This window comes from Lepisma saccharinum, chromosome 24 (genome assembly GCF_977018435.1).
Source record: "Lepisma saccharinum chromosome 24, izLepSacc3.1, whole genome shotgun sequence".
Lineage (NCBI taxonomy): Eukaryota > Metazoa > Arthropoda > Insecta > Zygentoma > Lepismatidae > Lepisma > Lepisma saccharinum.
Window position 1 is genome coordinate 29,262,429 of NC_139252.1, and position 17,444 is coordinate 29,279,872.

A 17,444-nucleotide genomic window follows, 5' to 3' on the forward strand; every position below is an offset into this window, starting at 1 on the left:
GGAAGACGTTGATGTCATTGGAAATGGGGGAAGGGGTGTGTGCGTGACACACGCAAACTGCATGCGTAATGCACGGTTGACTTGACGACAGTTGCGTACGTTGGGATGTCGAATTCAAGTGAGACATTCTGAACAAGGATTTTTTTCTCTTTCTTCTTCACGGAATGCAATCTGAAGGTGGATTTATCTGGCAACATTGGCGCACTGGTTTACCACACTTCATTTACTGACAGTGATGTGCCGTAGACTATAAGTTTACGTCTACATGTAATCTACGCGTAGATTACGTTGGGTTGTAGTTTACACAGACTACGTAGACAATCTAAAGTGCATTAAAATTAATTTTCAAGGCTTTCATGAAAGGAAAGTCTCATTTTCAACTATATTGGTTCCTAACGAACTGAAAAGAATCCTATTTACAACAAAATTTCTCTTCTCTTCTATTATCAACTATGGAAGATAAATAGTATGCAGAAAACAACAACAGATGGCAGTCGTGAGGCAAGAGTGGTTTTTTCCCCATAAAACACTAGAATATTTCCTATATTAAGTTTTTTCCTAGGTGAGAAATTGTTCGAATTTGGAAGAAAGGGTATGAAAAGTTATCTTCACACATCAGCAACTGATACGCAGTATAATTTTCTTTCAATTCCACGGCGCCCTTTGTTATCACCTTTCGCCATGTTGTTTACATAGATTACCTAATCTACGTGTATAAAATAGTCTACCTGCAGAATGTAGACTATCGTTGTTTCCGCGTAGACGCACATCACTGTTTACTGACCTCTAAATTCAAAATTTTTGTCGAACTTCATCTCGAGATGCAGTGCAAATCAATTATTTGGTAAAATGCGCCTAAAATACGAAATGATGATGGCGCCCAATTCAACCTGCCTGGTTCTGAAACACACAAATCCGTCAGGACTTAAGTTTCTACGGAAGGATATACTATAGGTCGTTCAAATAGGGTCGTTAAATGACGAAATAGAGTGAACATGTACAGAGTACACAGCAAGACCAATTATACTTGTTATTTCAGATGTTCAGGAAGTTAAAACGGACTGTGTTCAAAATGGCAATTGGGTAGATAAAATGGCGGTAAGGGATTACTATTTCTTCGAATTGGTTTTTATCTGTCTTTTAATTCGTACTTAGCTGACAATGCACTTTTGTGTTCCTTGAAATGATCGGGTTTGATCTGTAAATTTGATACATTTTTAATGCATCGTACGGAATAGTAATTTTGATGCATTTCTCTGTATTTTGATGCATTTTTCTGTGTATTTTGATGCATTTCTCTGTGTATTTTGATGCACCGAAAGTGCTTCCTTAGGAGTTTATCTAGTTTACAGGAGTAAAAAATTGTACTCACTTGATAAAAGGACAACATTAAAAAATATTCCTTCGTGGCTTGGGTTCGCCATTTTACTGCGTGTAGTTTCAGAAAATATTATTACTGTTATAATAGTTATTTTATTAAGAACGACACGTCTTTACTTTGGGTTGTAGGATGTGAGAATTTTGTTATTGTATAATAACATTTTTTTCACACTATTTGTGATATTGAACAAATCGAAATATCCTAGGTCGATTCCATTGATAAACCTTTTTAGAATATACAGGTATAGATTGATCTCCACACAGAATTCAATCTGATAAACGTAATCTCCAATCAAGGGGCCCCGGGTTCGATACCCGGTGGAGGCGCAAGTGGTTCGGATCCCACTTTTAAACTGTAGGTCCAGTCCCGATTAGCCTTACTGTGCATAAAGTGGACTTGAAACAACAAATCAAATCAAATCAAACCAAATCAAACGTACTCCCCCACTTACATTCAAACTTGTCGTTAACAAATCAAGCAGTGGCAGATGGCAGTAGTGCATTGTGCACTGATAATATGCATTTATGAGATGTAGTTGCACGTAAATGCCTAGCAATCATTTCTATTAAGTGAAAATAATATTTTCCGTAGCAAATTAGTTTGATAAGGAACTATTAGAGGATAATCACATTTTACGAGCCTCACGATAGTCGTTCGGCAAGGATAAGATATAAGAATAAGTGAACATTCATTGTGATATATCTTGAACTAACAATTTCTATCGACTCAGATCCGTACTACATTGTCCTAAGTTAGATGGTAGAGCATCAGGATGAACCTCGCTCAGCAAAAAAATAATAATAAAGAAAACGATTCTAAATTGTTTTTGAGCCTGAGTCATGGTTATAAAATACGATCTGGGAAATTAAAGATAAGAGAAATCTGATGATGCGTAACTATAATATACATATTAGCTAATTAATAACAATACTAATTACGTACAAAATTTGTATATGACAGCCTTGTTCTCGTTTAGAGCTAATACTATTGACAACATGGAAAATATCAAAAACCGTTATGCGAGCGCTGTTCAAAAAATGAGGTAACAAGACGTGTCATTAACATGACCCGTCTTATTGCCCTATTAATTGAACTGCCCTCGTAGTTTGTGAGAAATTCAATATTATTAGGAAAAAATTGCAGAACTGTTAACTTAATGAAATTATGATCTAGTTAGGTGTACTGGAGAATATAACTGTTTAAATTGTAAGACCAGTCCTGATTAGCCTCTCTGTGCATAAAGTGGAATTTAAACAAAGAAAAATTAAAGCATGCTTTTTAGACAGGAAAAATAAAAACGGGAGTTGATGCTCAAATACAGTGGCGTACCCAGAAATGATTGTTGGGTGTTTTAATCCTATTTTTAAATTTCCAGCGCAAACATGACGAAATATATCACCGTCCACCGGACGGTGATATACAAAATTCCCAGATTCGCCACTGCTCAAATTAGTACTCATCTCTATCTTTCGTTAGTCATTTTTGTACGCTTTCATGCAGTGTATAGTCAGATTATTTTCATAACAACTCCAGCTGACCGCGCGAGACCAGTTAGTGAGCCTACCCACAGTCCAGAGCGCGAGCAACAGGGATATCGATAGGTGCTGAGTAGAGATGACGCCAGCGGCTCGTTTGTTGATTGGCTGCTCCGGGACTTATGACTCGCTCCAAAGCTGCCAATGCAAAACAGCCAGAGATGTTACGAAAGTAATCTCACTCTACAGGCTGAACAATTCTTCCTCAAACGTTGAAGAAACTTTCCCGAAGACCCTGGACTGCAGTGTTGCAAACTAATGAGTATGGAGCGGAAGTTGATGACCTAATTAATATAGGTATATGACCTATAGAATGTCCTAAAAAAATGGGGAAAAATGACGCAAAAAATGATCAGTAAATTTGTTAGTTTCAGGTTAAAAATTGAAATAAAAAAGAAATTAAACAAAATACAATCTTGCTTCAAAAAAAGGCACCAAATGATTCCACATGCACATTCAATTAAAAAATGCAACGAGGATTTCCAATGGATACAACCGAATAATTTTATAACAATTTAATGAAAAAGTAGTACACACTGAATGAATTGGTGTAAAATGCATTAATTTCCCGCATCTTTGCCTGGTGATGTAGTGTGGTGTGTTTCTGTGGCATTGTAAAGAAAAAGAAATTATCACGATCCACGTAAAACTATTTTTGTTTAGAAATTTAACAAATTGTATAAAAAATAGGGAAACCAAAATCAGGCCAATCTGGCCAGGGTATTTCCAGCCTCTCCTTATCTGATCTTAAATCTGAGTTTGCCCCAGACGGACACCTGGTGGTTTCCCCCGACACAACGAAGACTGTCACCAGTTCAGCATTTCTTTTCCTCGTAAATTGCAATCCTGGGATATATATATAGGCCTATGTTCACCTTGGTGAAAAGACTCAAGAATATTAGCAAAATCAAAGAAGTGACAAAATATGACGAAATAATACACCAAATATTGCGAAAAATGACGGAAAAATGCCGAAAATCGGGGAAAATGACCTCAATCCTGAAAATTTGCAAAAAATGCAAAAGAATGCACTTTAAAATTACCTTTTTTGGGTTCTAAACGAAGTGTAATATTGTGTATATTTAATAGGCATCGTGTTCGAGATGGCGTCTGGAACTTCAGGCAGTATAATTCTCTGTATGAATTGTGTTGTGTTGCCCATATATGTTTGTGTTTTCTTCCTTCATCTATTTTATCTTTTCGCCATTCATTCTTATCTTCAATTAGACAAAAGTGGCATAAACGCGAAGTAAGATAAATAAAATAAAATAAATGAATCAACGAAGATACAGAAAAGAACTACGCAATAACAATCACAAAAACTGTGCAAGGACAAGAAAAATATTGTGCAGGACTGTGCTCGAAATGGATGTGGTGTAGGGGGATTGTAGCGCCCTCCAACTAGATAAAAATACGCAAAGCACCCCTCTCCCAGCTACCATATTGTCCTTCTGTTAAAAATCGGAGCATCCCCTCAGCTAACCCCAAGGCTCAAGCAAACCCCCCCCCCCCCCCACGTAGAAATGTCCTTCGACCACCGGTGCAAGGGCAAATAATTATTGTGTTGTAACGAGTGCACTCACGGTCCTCGAAATGACGTGTCATTCATACCCCGGCACGGGGCCAAACGTCGTTATGTGTACAGGAAACCGGTCGTGACTCTCACGGTCAAACCTCACACTTTTATATTTGAACATAAAATGAATCAATAAACAAAAAATAATTTAAATCGAACAGCGTTTCACATGTCACTAGATACCGTGACAGTGCAAGGGCAATACAAGAATTGTGCTAGGGCAAGGCGAGAATTGTGCAAGGGCAAGACGAGAATTGTGCAAGGGCAAGACGAGAATTGTGCAAGGGCAGGGATAATATTGTATAAGGGCAAACCAAGAATTGTCAATGGCAAGACAAGAATTGTGCTAGGGCAAGGCGAGAATTGTGCAAGGGCAAGCAGAGAATTGTGCAAGGGCAAGACGAGAATTGTGCAAGGGCAAGACGAGAATTGTGCAAGGGCAAGACGAGAATTGTGCTATGGCAAGTCGAGAATTGTTCAAGGCAAGGATAATATTGTATAAGGGCAAAACAAGAATTGTCAAGGGCAAGACTAGAATTGTGCTAGGGCAAGGCGAGAATTGTGCTATGGCAATTCGAGAATTGTGCAAGGGCAAGGATAATATTGTATAAGGGCAAAACAAGAATTGTCAAGGGCAAGCCGAGAATTGTGCTATGGCAAGACGAGAATTGTGCTATGGCAAGGCGAGAATTGTGCAAGGGCAAGCAGAGAATTGTGCAAGTGCAAGACGAGAATTGTGCAAGTGCAAGACGAGAATTGTGCTATGGCAAGTCGAGAATTGTTCAAGGCAAGGATAATATTGTATAAGGGCAAAACAGGAATTGTCAAGATCAAGACCAGAATTGCGCATAAGCAGGACATCAATTGTACAGAATCCATACACAATTGTGTAAGGGCAAGAGAATTGTACAAGAGCAAGACGAGAATTGTGCAAAGGCAAGACAGTAATGGTACAAGCGGGAGCAAATTAAGAACGCCTCAATGTCTACGAATCGAAGAATATTCCCCCACGTCCCGGCCCTGAAAAGTGTTCATTTTGTGAGTCCTCTCTCGTGCTTCCAACGTAACTCTCACACATGTTAATGTAAATTTACGATTCCCATGCTTGGTACTAGCTCCTGCTTCCGACGGTGTCTATTTTTATGTACGCGGCATCATCGGGAGGTGGGTTGGGGGGAGGGGGTGGGGCGAGATAGTCGTATCTTTTGCCTGACGTTCGAGCAGAGAGCTATAAGTCTGCCATCAGGAAGAAAACAATTATTTTTCGCCTTCAAGTAAGTGTTTCGTTGGCTTCCGAAAAGTCTAGTGTGTCTGCATGCTGATGTTTCTGTGTTTCGCTTGCTCGTAATAGAACGTTCTCCCGCATTGGAAACGTTTGTTGCACATTAACTCTTCGTTATGGTGGTCGAAGTAGGTCAGTTGTTCCAGGATTTGAACACGGCTACTAGCGACGTGGTCGGCGAGCTTTTAGAACATTTGTCTTGTAATATTGTTCGACCAGTACTAGTTGTATAGTCTTTAGAAAACTGTGTCCATTGTTGAGGTTCAGTGCAGTGAAACACACAGAAGCCCAAAACGTGTCGATTGACACATAATATTTTGACTCCAATAACACATTAACGTGCACTTTTTGGTGTGTCAAAACACACATAGAAATGCATAAAGGGCACTTTTATCAGCTGGTGTTCAGTGTGATGTACGAAAATGCATCAATTTGGAAGATCAGACAAGATCATTTCAAAGATAGCAAAATTTCTCTTCTAATGCATCATGCTAAATGTTTAATTTTGTTATCTTTGAAATGATCTTCTCTGATCTTCCCAATTGATGCATTTTAGTGCATCACACGGAACACCAGTTGTGTAGTCTTTAGAAAACTGAGGTTCAGTGCAGTAACAAAACTCTACACTTTCTAACAACTAATGTCAACTTTTGCAATGACAATACATAACGTAACCAGAATCTAAGGAAGAAACTTCTAAAGATTAACTAGGGCCTCCATGGTGGCGCAGTGGTAGCGTCGTCGCCTTGTAATCAAGGGGACCTAGGTTAGATACCCGGTGGAAGCAGATAGTGGTTAGGATCCCACATGTAGGGCCAGTCCCGATTAGCCATTCTGTGCATGAAGTGGACATGAAACAAAAATTGTAAAGATGATTTTTTTTTTACTTCACAGAGTGAGCGAACAAGCTATTTGGAGAAACTTTTCTAAGTGTCACGAACCAAATATCTAAATTTTGGCTTAACATTGTGCATTCATGGATCAGTTTCACAGTTATATAGCGGCGTGCCCAAAGAGGGGCTGGTGGTGGTAGGGATTATATCCCCTCTTTTGGCCAACCCTTTCTCGAAGAAGGAAGAACGCAAAATATGGGGGGAATGAAGAATACGCCACAACACTAAAACAAATAATGTACCACTCACGATTTCTCATACGCTCTCACCCTTATATGAAATTCACGGGCACTTCACTGTATTTATGTAAAACGCCCTGGCAGAGTGGTTAGCACAGCGCGGTTCGACGTCAGGGGTCCCGGGCTGGGCAGGGATGTTTTTTGTTTGTGACCCTTCATCAATATCATCATATAACTACTCATCCTCATCTTTGCGAATAGCCAAAAGTGGCAGATATGCGAAGTATAATAAATAAATTAAAAAATCAATTAAACAATACTTGGAGTAAAAGTCCATACGCTTTACATTGTTACATGTACATTATAATGATTGATTGATTGATTGAATTGCTTTATTTTACTTTGCTTCTTGTGCCACGTTTGGCTAATTTGCCAAGATGAGCGATAATAAAGGTACACTCAGAGAACTAAATGCATCATATCGATTGATGTACCTGAATACATCGATTAATCCACTAAAGTGTCTTGTATGGTTTCTTCAAAGAATCAGATTCACATTTGATGCATTTGGGTGCATTTTTGTATGTCGTGAAAGAAACAACAAACTGCATCATTTGATTCAAGTGACGATTTCTTTCAGTCGAGATGCACTTCAATGCATCAGTTTTGATGCACCTTGATGGGTTTTGATGCACCTTCCTGCATCTTTTTTCATGATGCAGGAAGGTGCATCAAGGAACAACAACTGATGCATTGAAGTGCATCTCGACTGAAATAAATCTTCACTTGAATCAAATAATGCACTTTGGTGTTTCTTTCACGACATACAAAAATGCACCCAAATGCATCAAATGTGAATCTGATTCTTTGAAGAAGCCATAAAACACACTTTAGTGCATCAGTCGATGCATTCTGGTGCATCAATCGATATGATGTATTTAGTTTTCTGTGTGTATAATGAAGGTAGAAAGTTCACTGAGAGAATGGTCATCTCTCTCTCGCTTTTGGTGTGATCGGTCCCCGGTTCGATCCCCGTTATAAGCACCAACATTCCAGCAGATCCAGCATCGTGAGGAAAGTTTGAGAGCTCCTTGAAAGCCAATGAACAGCTTCAACGGTATGAGAGGATGGTCAAACGCTAAACACGGTTTGACTTTCACAGATTAGTTGTGTCGCACTGTCCTATGAATTTACAGCTCTCCTAGACTTGGAATTTGTCTCAAACGGAATTAGAAATGAATCACTTCAAGGTAGGTGACTATACATCAAGTGACACAGTTAAACGCGTAATTTTTTGTTTCTTTGCAATGAACGTGCTTGATCTTCTAAAATGATGCATTTTTTTGTGCATTTCACGGAACAGCAGCTGGTAAAAGAAACCTTTTGCTTTGATGTATTTCTGTGTGCATTTTGTTGCAACGGTAGGTTATGTACTTAAATCAGTGGCGTGCTGAGGATTTTCGGAAAGGGGGTGGGTTACGAAAATGTATGTTTAGAAGGCAGTCATCATTTTATCATCTTTCCTGCCTCTGACTTTTCTTTTCGGAATATTGGACCAAAGAATGTTGTGAACACCCACCATCCTCCTTGGGCACGCCACTGACTTCAATGTAGTCTTTGAGTAAACACTTTTGCGTCAATTAACCATACTGCTACGGAAGCAACATGATCGAGCTGCAGCTATTATTAAAGGTGAGGTTAAATGGAAAAACTACAAACAAACTACAACCAAGCCTACGAATCCACTTTATCGGAACGTCTTTTATATAGAGAGAAAATATTTTAATAAAAATATATTTTAAATGCAAGATATGCATATTATTGACTGTTTTATAAAATTATTATAAGTATATGTTATCTAATATTCATCAATTACAAAAAGAAAATATGAATTACTTACACTTTTCTTTAAAACATACAAAACATGGTTGTTTCTACTAAAAAAAACATATGAATCAGTTTAAATAAAAGTGGCGACACCTGGGAATGAAATTGTGAACTAATATTTTCGTCCACTCTCGACTGTATTTCCAATGGTAACACTCTTAAGCCTTGCTTCTATGTTAATAAAACATTAAAATACTGACCAATGCATAATTTATTGTATAAATAATATATACACTAAAAAAGGTAACGTTTTCACCCTATAACAGGGTCTTCTTCAGACGAATATTCGCACTAGAATGATCCTAGTGTAAATATTCGTCTGAAGAATACCCTGTTAGAAGGTGGAAACGTTACCTTTTCAGCGTATATATTTTTTATACAATAAATTCTGCCTTGGTCAGTATTTTAATGTTTTATCGACATATTTATTTTAAATATCATACTATTATTTGAAACTTCAAGATGGAATGCACCATAGCGTACATTATTTTGATTTTTTCGAGTGCTTAAAATCTAATAACATTAGTGCATGATGGATGACTGATTTGGTTTATTTTACTTCGCATTTATGCCACTTTTTTATAATCGCGAACACGGGATGAGTAATGATATGATGGAATTGATGAAGGAACACGCTCAGAGAACACCCATGCCATGATTGGGATTCAAATCCGGGACCCCTGCTGACCACTTCGCCACGGAAACCGGCGAAGTAGTGCATAGTCATGAATACGCATATATATATTTTTTGCATCTTCACATTTGTGTGCCAAAGCAGACACCATTTTGTTTTAAATAATAATGTACAAAATTAACAAATTATCATCATTTGCAATGAAATTTATAGGTCTGCGTACTCCTGGAAACAACAGGATGGCGACTGGGTGCCAAAACTGGGGCAGTTTAATAGTCTGTATTGTTAGATGTGGGCAGTAACATGCTTCCTTGCGTAAAACATCTTGTATATTGCTAATATAAATTATATACACACAAATTGAATATAATATTGTTTTCCATTTGGCAAGTTTTTTGATAAAACGTAAACTACTGACTTGCTTTCATTACTTATGTAATTGTATTCTAATTTTCGCCTGCGTGGTGTAGTGGTTACCGTCTTGAGATTTAGCTACATAGCTGAACCAGCACGAATGAAACAAAGTTTGTCTTGTAAGTCTTAGTTGTTATAATATTTTCTCCGTCATTTTGTGACGGTGATAACTCGGAAACTTAACCTACTAGCGCCACGTCAGTCATGAACGATTATTCGATTGTCTTTAACAAATCATTCGATAGATCGATCTTTCAAATCGATTCACTTGAATTATAACTTCTTCTTATAGTACGGTCCTATTGAACATTCTTGCTCCAGCATTCTGGCCATTTCAATGCACGTACTGTTCTGCGAATGAAAATGTTTAAATTAATCGCAATTATTTTGTTTGATTAAGAATCACTCGAACTCGATTAAAGGTAAAGTATAATTCCTCTGAATTGATTCATAATAATCGAATTATATAATCGGATGATTTCTTTAAATCGCTGCAACGTGGCACACAGAAAACAAAATGCATCATATCGATTGATGCACCAGAATGCATCGATTGATGCACTAAAGTGTGTTTTATGGCTTCTTCAAAGAATCAGATTCACATTTGATGCATTTGGGTGCATTTTTGTATGTCGTGAAAGAAACACCAAAGTGCATCATTTCATTCAAGTGAGGATTTCTTTCAGTGTAGATGCACTTCAATGCATCAGTTGATGTTCCTTGATGCACCATAATGCATCTTTTTGGATGATGCACTTAAGCGTTTGGTCTGAGAAACGTTTAAGTGCATCATCAAAAAAACGATGCAGGAAGGTGCATCAAAACGCATCAACTGATGCATTGAGGTGCATCTCGACTGAAAGGAATCCTCACTTGAATCAAATGATGCACTTTGGTGTTTCTTTCACGACATACAAAAATGCACCCAAATGCTTCAAATGTGATTCTTTGAAGAAGCCATAAAACACACTTTAGTGCATCAATCGATGCATTCTGGCGAATCAATCGATACGATGCATTCAGGGTCTCTGAGTGTAAGGGGAGAGGGGTGGAAGTTGTACAAGATTTGTCAATGAAATCGTGAAGATGTGATGTTTAGAACTTGAATGAATAATTGCTGTTTGATGGTATATTCCACGGCCTGAGGAGAGGGGAGGGGGGGGGGACATAAATGGGGAAACGACTCATGAATGAATCCACGCGAACGTGGGGAAGTTAAAAGATTTACAATGAGCTCAGACCAATGGTTTGATACGTTACCCACTCTACTCCTTCTCGTAGTGAACATTCGTGAGTCAATGCCTGTAAAAATGGTTGTAACGTAGAATGTTACTGCTTTGCTAACGTGGATATAATCAGTGTTTATGGTGCCATCTCTCGGCAATAAATCGCTTAACACTGATGAGGTCTTTTTACATCTCCCCATGAATGAACTAAGACGTACGCTACCAACCTCCGTAGGCGCGTGCTGAAGCTACACGCATAGACCAAACAGACTGATAACTCGACTCGAGAGAAAAAAAGGGGTTAAAAATCTTTACGATTTCCCTGGTTATGTAAGGATCTAAAAGAGCACTGTCATTTTTATCGTTTCTTTTTTGTTTTCCCTTCATTACTGCTTATAGAGAACATTCAGGTAACGATTTAACAAGAATAACTTCTTGTCCTTCATCGTAGGTATGTATCATAAATCTTACCAACGCTGTTAGAGCCATCTAGTGGCAGCTTCTTAAGTTATACAGCTTTGTACTGAGAGAGAGAGTGTGTGTGTGCCTTCTTTTATGTCCGTTTTATGGTCCTGGCGCGAGCTTTGCAATTGTGATGCTTAAGGTGGTATCACACGATGCTTTGAGGGAATTGGGCAAATTTCATTAATGCTTTCAGTCATATCAATTAACTAAAAAGACGAACTAATTGTTTGAAAAGCGCGTGCGTTCTCTTGCTAATGACACACTTTATAATTGCTGTTGTGTATGAATTTATAGAAACTATTTTATTCGTTTTTTAAGTGCTGATTATATTTCTATTTAGACATATGTCTCTTTTCTCCAAATAATATGGCATAAGCAGTGTTGCCCCCTAGAGAAATTGGCCCGTTGGGCAAAAGATTCAGTCTTCGTTTCTTGGAAGAACCAATAAACATATAGTGAGACCGCCGTAACAGCCGGCGAGGGGAGCGCCTTTTTGGCAGTGGCCCTCTGTTGCCGCGTTTACCTACGAAGGAACTTGTGGTAAAACAGCCAATTATACCTACCGCTGCCTCCCAACTTTTTTGGGCAAGAAGCGACATTATAATCCCTCCTCCCCCAAGCAGCCAGCAAGAAAACAGGATTTTGTCAAAATGACCGCTCTGCGCTGTGAATGGAGACCGGTTCTCATGCCGGCACTACTATAGTCCTGATTTGTTTTTCCATTAAGTCAGTTCTAATACGTCACCAATCGAGCAACAAAATAATACTTTAGACGGGGAATACGAAACTTAATTATCAGTACATTGCAAAAAGAACTTGATATTATTTCTATTATTTCATTGCCACTGGGAAAATTGACTTAACATTTAACAATAATTGTGACATAATTTTGCCGCTAGATGGCAATGCAAGACGTACTTACACATTTAGGAGCTATAGAAACTACCTCTATTCTCATTTTATGATATTTAGTAACACAAATATAGCCTATATTGCTTGAAGAAGTTGATATTCAAACAAATATAATTAAATAGCCTATGCTAACGTTATAGATTATATTTTTAGAAGATCTTTAATTACAATGTAATGAGTTACCTATATCTTTCTTGTGGAAAAGAGAGACGGTGTGTGGTAGAGTTCTGTAGAACAAATATTTCCTTCTAAATGCCTCATAATTTTCTATTTCTTTTGTTACAGGATGATTTTGACAATGAGTTACCTGTAATGCTTCAAAGTGTTCGGCGTGGACAGAAACATTCACTTCAAGCTCTCTAACAGGTAGGTGCTTGTATTCGCAGAACAGGGTGGTTCAAAAGTCGTAGAACCAATTTCGTTAAATGTTATTGTGTGCCTATGTACTAGTACTCTCACTGTCCCGACTAGCGACCAGGCGTTGACGAAAACTCTTGTGGGGGGGGGGGAGGAGGGACAATGAAGACAATGCTAAACTCACAAGTATACTCTGTAAGTATACAAACAATTATATGCACTTTGCATTTTTTGGGGTTATTGGTCTTGGTTTCTTAAGTGCATTTTTCTCAATCAAAACAGTCCCGTTTAATCGTGCCCCCCCCCAAAAATAATTGAATAATACTGAAAATCCATCTCTTTCTTCGTTTCAAGTGCACGATGATGGTGAAGATTGGTGTGTAGATAACAAATATCAAATCAAATCAAATCCGGATAATCTTAATACAGCGGAGATAATGTGAATATCCAGATAGTTCAGATTTGATTAACGATTTGTAGAAAATTCGTGCAGTGAAATAGAAGATGACGAATAAAAGAGTATGTGGATAACCCTAAAACGGATACACGACAAAACTCTCCGGATAATGCACAACATCGGGTGTCCGGACATTTCGGATAATGCGGATATCAGGATAATTTGGATGTGTGATATCCAGATAATTTGGATAGCTGAATAATACGGACAGTTCGGATATCCGGATATTTAAAATTCGGATAGAAATTATCCGATATCTGCATATTTAAAATCAGCATAGAAAATTATCCGATATCCGGATATTTAAAATCCGCATAGAAAATTATCAGATATCCTGATATTTAAAATCCGGATAGAAAATTATCCGATACCCGGATATTTAAAATCCTGATAGAAAATTATCCGATATCCTGATATTTAAAATCCGGATAGAAAATTATCCCATATCCGGATATTTAAAATCCGAATAGAAAATTATCCGCTATCCTGATATTTAAAATCCGGATAGAAAATTATCCGATATCCGGATATTTAAAATCCGGATAGAAAATTATCCGATATCCGGATATTTGAAATCCGGATAGAAAATTATCCGATATCCGGATATTTGAAATCCGGATAGAAAATTATCCGATATCCGGATTTGGCTATCCCTAGAATTTACTTCGTCTGCGTTCCACATACAGCTCCCACCCCCTATGTTCCCAATGGACTCTTCCAGTCAGCGCATGCGCACTTCCGTCCACTGTCGCAACCAACTTACGTATGTGGAAGACAAGGTTATCTTGAGCAACACACAATCAATTTACCTTCAACGTTTTCTTCCTTCACAAGAATTCCCCCTTTCCCCTCCACTGTACATAGAAGAATCTCGCACCAGACCTACAATTATATACGATTGAATTCGACCTCACTGTCCGAACATAAAAGAGAAACGTACATTTTTATTTCCTAAATTGGATGTCCAACTTCCTCGAAAAACGAGAACTACGTACCTGACATCTGCCGGCAAGGTACGAAAGTATCCCTTGCACTTCCAAGGGTATAATTAGCACGAGAGATAATGCCTTTGAATATTGAAGGTGGCATCTGATAACCCGTAGCTTCAGTTCCCCACCAACAGAGGGCAGGCCTGCAGCTTATCTTTTTCGTGTGGGGAAACACAAGGTTTATGATAATGCGTTCAGCCATAAAATTGAATAATATACAAGGCCATTGTGTTGCACAACTAGGATCCTTGCACACTGGTGTTGAGCGTGAGTGTTTTGCATAGTGCTATATCAGTATGCACAATCCCGCAGATAGTCATTTGCTTTAAATTCTAATGGTATCTTAGTTTCCAGATCCAAAATTAATGTGTGGTATCAGTTTTCTATCGTTTTCAATTAGAAATACTGTTACAGATCACCTATCTCTACTGTCAATACGTTTCATTAGTAAATATTGACCGTAAAGAAACGTTCCTGTAACAGTGTGTTCGGTTGAAAACGGAAAAAGAAAATTGGTAATATGCATTAATTTAATGGCAGAAGAAGAGTTTTCTGCCATAGAGGGCGAATATGTCGCTATAGTACAGTATTTGTTGCAACGAAAGTGCAGTGCCGCGAGATAACAGAAATTAATTATTGAAACTGCAGTGCTTTTTATGGTTTGAACGGACTACATGCCATTTATTGCAGATATAAATTAGGAAATATATAGGCCTATTCAAGGCAATAACTTGATAGCTTTTAGGCTCTAAACAGTGAAAAGAGGAAAACGAGACGAGACTTGTTGGATTCTCGGTCTCGTCTCGTTCTCGATCTTGATTAATAAACATCGTTCTCGTATAGAGGCCTATAAGGAAAACAACTCTCTTTGATTAAATCCTTTTTGTTTAACGCCTCGTTTCAACGCTTCAAACAATGGAAAGATATTGAATATTATCCTGAATACATGCAACTGCGCAGTACAGGTTTGTCTACGTGAATAATCAAGTAGGGATCAGCTTGATATGCCTGATGAAATCAGATGGTAATCTTGGATTGTTATCTTAGTCCATATTTCGGGGGGGGGGGGGGGCACAAAATGTGATAACAATATACCCCGCGCATGGTGTGTGTGTATGTAGAAATTTCAAATGAAACATACTTTTTCACCTTGAAGTGCTATTTTTTTATTTTTTTTTGGCATACCTGGAATAAAAAGCTGAAATTTCCAAGTAAATGTAGATTTTTGGGACAAAAATAAAAATTTCCATGAATAAAATTCCCGAAGGGCAGATTTTTCTTTCCAATCCGAAAATCAAAATTTCCGCGATCCCGTATACCCATACCGATTTGCAAAAACTCGAAATGTGTGATGATATTTTCCCCATACATGAGCTGAAGTGTAATTATTTCAGCGGATTTAGAGTTTAAGAATTTTTTTCGTTACAACACAGTTCAGCTGGATATTTACATAAGACATCTGCTTCATCTGCACTGTCTAAAACAATCAGAGTTTTGTTATTTATAAATATTCTGAATACAAAATAGGTTAGACAGAGGATGGTCATTTTATATGCTTTAATGTGTTTCGGAGGGGGTTGAACCCAAAAGACCCCCTCTCCTCACGCCTTTGCTCACGATGTTCTTAGCCCTAGCTATATATATATATATATATATATATATATATATATATATATATATATATGCAAGTATATATATATAAACCTTTCCTGGGTTAATTACATGATTCGCCATACAATTTAATCACAGTGATTTTCCTAATATCACTACATAGCAAGGGGTGCTGGAATAACCGCAAAATGTAACACAGGATTAAACGCGAGAGGAAGAAGAGCGAATCGGATTAATCGCGAAACCAAAATTGAAAACCGGAATAAGCGCGAAAGGAAAAACCGCGAAACTGATTAACCGCTAAAATTTCACTTTCGCCCTGAACCCCTTTCGCAGTCGTTCTGGCGACCCCACACACAGAAAAGTAAATGCATCATATCGTTTGATGTACCAGAATGCATCGATTGATGCACTAAAGTGTGTGTTATGGCTTCTTCAAAGAATCAGATTCACATTTGATGCATTTGGGTGCATTTTTGTATGTCGTGAAAGAAACACCAAAGTGCATCATTTGATTCAAGTGAGGATTCCTTTCAGTCGAGATGCACTTCAGTGCATCAGTTGATGTTCCTTGATGCACCTTCCTGCATCTTTTTGGACGATGCACTTAAACGTTTCGTCTGAGCTACAGAGTATATGTAGCTCAGAAGAAACGTTTAAGTGAATCATCAAAATAGATGCAGGAAGGTGCATCAAGGTGCATCACAACGCATCAACTGATGGATCGAAGTGCATCTCGACTGAAAAAATCCTCACTTGAATCAAATGATGCACTTTGGTGTTTCTTTCACGACATAGAAAAATGCACCCAAATGCATCAAATGTGAATCTTGATTCTTTGAAGAAGCCATAAAACACACTTTAGTGCATCAATCGATGCATTCTGGTGCATCAATCGATATGATGCATTTAGTTCTCTGAGTGCATACCATAATACCCCATATTGTTTTCGTACTTTCGTCATTGCACACATTTGTAAAACTACGTATTTACAAAACGAACACAAACTTCTCTTAACTTTTACCTAAGCTATTATTAAATATAAATAAATCAGTCTACTTACATAACAGTCTAATAGGAGAAGAGGAAAAATCTTCCACGGAACAATGAGGAATCGGAAATTATAACCTCGCCAACATTTTGGTCCATAATCCTGTCCATCCTTAGAGACTATATTCACCATAGAGGATCGAGTGATGATCTTGTATATAAGAATCCCCCAAGCTACTGAGAGCACGGACTATGCCCGCCATGTGGGGGTGTGTTTGCTTTGAAAGCGAGGGGTCGCTGTTGATTGCGAGGGTCGAGAGGGTTGTTTGCGAAAGACGAGGGTGGAATCTTTAAGATACGATCCGTTTTTCTGTTCTGGAAGCTTCTAGTCTCCTTAGCAGCGGATTCTTTTCGAACTCAGATCATAGCGTCGTCGCCTTGTAATCAAGGGGTCCCGGGTTCGATATATATGTCAAAACAAACAAAACATTTCAGGTAATCTCACGAATAACCTATAATCAAAAAATCAAAATGACACTTGCAAAGTGAAAATGGAAGAATCAAAACATAAATTGTCAGGAAAAAATCGAAAAAAAAACGCTCAATCTGCCAAGAGAAGTGGTGTGAGTGCGACAATGATCCACTGACTGTTGAAG

At 38.1% G+C, this 17,444-nt stretch overlaps 1 protein-coding gene across 2 annotated transcripts in view; it reads left to right on the forward strand.

The window, feature by feature from the left end:
• Abd-B (Homeobox protein abdominal B) overlaps positions 1 to 17,444 on the forward strand; it is a 328,595-nt gene that overhangs the window by 223,682 nt on the left and 87,469 nt on the right. For both annotated transcript variants that reach the window (XM_083110535.1, XM_083110536.1), the window contains one exon: positions 12,670 to 12,750. The gene's annotated coding sequence lies outside the window, so the exon portion shown is untranslated. Of the gene's footprint in view, positions 1 to 12,669; positions 12,751 to 17,444 lie in introns of those variants that run through there.